At 39.9% G+C, this 3,617-nt stretch overlaps 1 long non-coding RNA gene across 1 annotated transcript; it reads left to right on the forward strand.

Moving 5' to 3' along the window:
• Window positions 1-292: 292 nt before the first annotated feature.
• On the forward strand, window positions 293-3,380 carry LOC138875567 (uncharacterized). The gene is made up of 2 exons (XR_011401672.1): window positions 293-763; window positions 3,123-3,380. It is a non-coding gene; the product is annotated as an uncharacterized lncRNA (long non-coding RNA).
• Window positions 3,381-3,617: the final 237 nt, after the last annotated feature.

The raw sequence follows: 3,617 nt of genomic DNA on the forward strand, positions 1-3,617 counted from the left end.
CAAAAACTCAAAAGATGATTGAAGTGACATTAGAAGCACAACCACAACTCTAGGCTAGACAGAAAATACAACTCCACTACTAGCTCCTTGTGGAAATTCGATCCCGGATCTCTATTCGGGTAAAAGCTATTGCAATCTGCTCTTCCTACCATAGTGTAGTGTCGAGTCGGCAGCGATCAACTTTTTGGCACCGTTGCCGGGGAGCTTACGGTGTTGACTATCTGTTTAGTTAGTTTTGTGTTGTACTTCTCTTTCCTTCTTGTTTACAAATTTTTTTTGTGTCGATCAATCAGGTACAATGGATCTTAATGCAAATGACCCTCTCGGCAATGTGATAGCGGGGGAGGAGGTAGAGGATCTAGAACCAGATGAGGTCTTACCTCAAATTCCACTGAGAGGCTGACATGTCAATGTAAATGCAAATGAGAACAACAATATTCCAGACCCTTCTCCGCCACCACCGAGAGTGGCTCCCAGAGTTTTACCAAATCAAGGATATGCCAATGCTATTGTTCCTCCCCGAATCTGGGCGGGGAACTTCCAAATCACAAATGTTATGCTGACCTTGCTCGAGCAAAGAGGGTATTTCACGGGTGCCTCCGATCAAAATGCCTACAAGCACTTGAAGGGGTTCGTGGATACATGCCGGGGTAGCAAGTGTGAGCACGTGATTTTTGCTTCACGGAAAATTACTCCAAAAGAAATCGAGAAATGAAGCAAGTTGCCTTCGGGTACAATTTTGAGAATTCGCGTGACACTTTTGGTAATTAATTTGTCCATAAATGTTCACCTTGTTATAGTTAATTGAAAAATACAAAAATACATGTTGCATGCATATTTAGGATTTAATTATGCATTTAGGAATTAATTAAACCTTCATTTGGCTCTAAATATATACCTTTTTATTCTATTCGTTGTCATTGTGTGGTTTTAATTTGTGTGTTAATCGTTGTAAGTGTTAATTAATATTTGTGTAGCTTTATTTTTGATTTTACGATTTAATTAGGAATTGTGTTTAAATTAATGGGGCCAAAAATTCAAATAGAAATCAGGCCCAAATTGATACATTGACCAAGTCCACATGACCGGGTCTCTCATAAGTCCAAACGACACCGTATAGGCGTCTTAGATCCGAGCCATCCATTTCCATGATCCAACGGCTCAAAATTCGTCTCCCTTACCAATTCCCTGGACCGACCCGTTACCCCGTTCGAAGCGACCCCCAACTAAAACCAAACGACATCGTTCCCCTTAAGTGTATTGATTCGGGCCATTGATCTCATCAGATCGAACGGCCCAGGATCAATTCCCTCCCCCGTATAAAACCTCAATCTCTCACCCCACGCCCCCCACGCCCCCCAAACCAAACCCCCCTCTCTCACTCCTTCGTCTCTCTCAAACTCAGAGACCGGTTCCCATGGAAAAACCCTAGCCGCCACCCCACCCCTTCGCCTGAAAGCCGGCGGCAACGACGCCGCTGGCCATGAAATTAACACCCCTGAACCACCATGATCCCCTCTCTCCAAATCCACACTCAGCTTACCTCGAATCTTCCCCGAACGTCTCGGATCTTCATTTGAAGGTTCGAGCAAAAACCTGATCTACACCAACCGACCCCAAATTCACACCAGTCACTCCCCTGGCCTCACTCGTAACCAAACCAAGCTTGGTTGGGTTCGAATCTAGGTAGAATCCTTCGAGCCCCAAATCGGACCGTGGGAACCCTAGAACTCAAAACCATGGGGGTCTGTCCAGTTTAAAGGAAGAATTGGGGTCTAATAGACCTTAATCGAGGTGTTCTCAGTTGAGGACACTTCAATTAAAGTCCGTTCGACCTCAAAGAGGTCGAGTCCAGTTCGAGCATGGGTTATTTTTGTTCTTAAGCTTCTGAGGTAATTTTTCCTTTCCTATTTGTTCCGTTGGTGTTTGTTTATATCTGTTTTTTTTTTGTTGTTTAAGGTGGTTTTATTAATTTTTCATTTTTTGTCAATTGATCCCTGTGTCTATCAATATGAAATCACCTCTGTACTTGTTCGAGTTTAATTATTTGTTGTCTATTGTATGTGTTGTGATTCGCGTAGTCGATTCGATATATGTCGTTGATTAGTTTTACAGTCTTGAATGGTAGTAATTTGATCCATCCTGCTTAATTCTGATTAAGTCATTTGTCTGAATTCAGTTGCGAACTGGTTATAGGTTGTAGTTTGTTGGATAGTTAGGGTCCAATTGTTAGTTAGCTAAGTTTGAATTGGTTATAGCTGAAGAGATTAATACAGATTGAAACAGGTGGGTAAGGCAGCAGTTTCAGGGACTTTTAAGAGGGTATTTTTTGATTTTAAAGGAGTCTGAAAATGGCTTAATTTGAATGGCTGTCAATAGAGTATTAAAATACCATTAAACTGATACATTGTTTAAGAATAGTGGGGAATAAGACTTAATGACATGGGGAGGTTGATTAAAATAAGTTAAAATACCCATAACTTTGATTAAAAAGAGAAAAACATGCGGTATGGGGGCTGTCAAGAATATCATGGGCATTTTCTGATTAGTTTTAGTATGTTTAAGGGGTATGGGCAGAGTTAAGGTCTGAAGGTATCAAGGCAGCCCGGGGCTTGCCTACTTTGCCTATAAATAGGCTCGTTTAGAACAAAATAGAGGTTGGTTTTTTGATCCTGAGAAGCCAGAGAAAAGCAAGAGTGTTGAAGCTGGAGATTTAACCTAAAACTCTAGAGAAATAGAGGGAGTAGGCTAAAAAAAATTACACTAAAGTTCAGTGGGTTTGAGATTTAAAGAAGAAAAATCTGCTTCCCTTTTACTGTTGAAATCAGTATTTACCTCTGTTACTGTTTCATTGAGAGCTGTGGGAATTTTCTGAAAGTCTGCTGGTCCATCTCTTGTTGCAAACTCAAGTTTTGGTCATATTGTGGGTGTTTATATTGCTGTTGGTATTTGGGTTGCATTCTTGGATTTTCTGGTGCATTTGGTGCTGCTGTTTGGTGTTTTCTGAAGTTACTGTTGGGTTTTAATCTATTGCTGGGCTATTTTAGCTACTGTTGTTGCTATTTTGTTGTTTGCTACTGCCGCTGATCCTCACCTTCCTCTGTTCTTGTTTCCAATACCAGGTACACGACTTTAACATGGCTGTTGTAAGCTGAAAATGTGAAGCATGAATTCATGTGAAAAGTTGAAGTTGAAATGAAAACCAGAAAAGCAATCTGTTTGTTTGAAACTTGTTGTTACTGTTTTATTAAGTTCCTTAAAGCATTATTGATTCTGTAATTTGTAAAAAAATAGTCTCGTCATTTTAGTTGTTTGTAATGGGCTGCAGAAAACTGCTATGCGTTAGATCATGTTATTGGAATAACGTAGTTTAGCTCGTATTCAATCAGAACTTGACCATGTAATGGATGTTGGATATAACTTCCGATAATTTGTAAAATAGCACTTGTGGTTTGATCCCTGAAATATCTAGTAGGTTGTTAACTAATCTTGGATTATAGCATGATTGTTTGAGTTCTTGGTCAACTAGATCTTAGCATTAATCTTACCATCAATTGTTACTTAAAAAAGTACTGCAACGTTTTAAGGAAAAAGAAGCGTAGTTGTAAGTCTAAGGT

Source organism: Nicotiana sylvestris, chromosome 8, assembly GCF_000393655.2.
Source record: "Nicotiana sylvestris chromosome 8, ASM39365v2, whole genome shotgun sequence".
In the NCBI taxonomy this organism is placed as follows: Eukaryota; Viridiplantae; Streptophyta; class Magnoliopsida; order Solanales; family Solanaceae; genus Nicotiana; species Nicotiana sylvestris.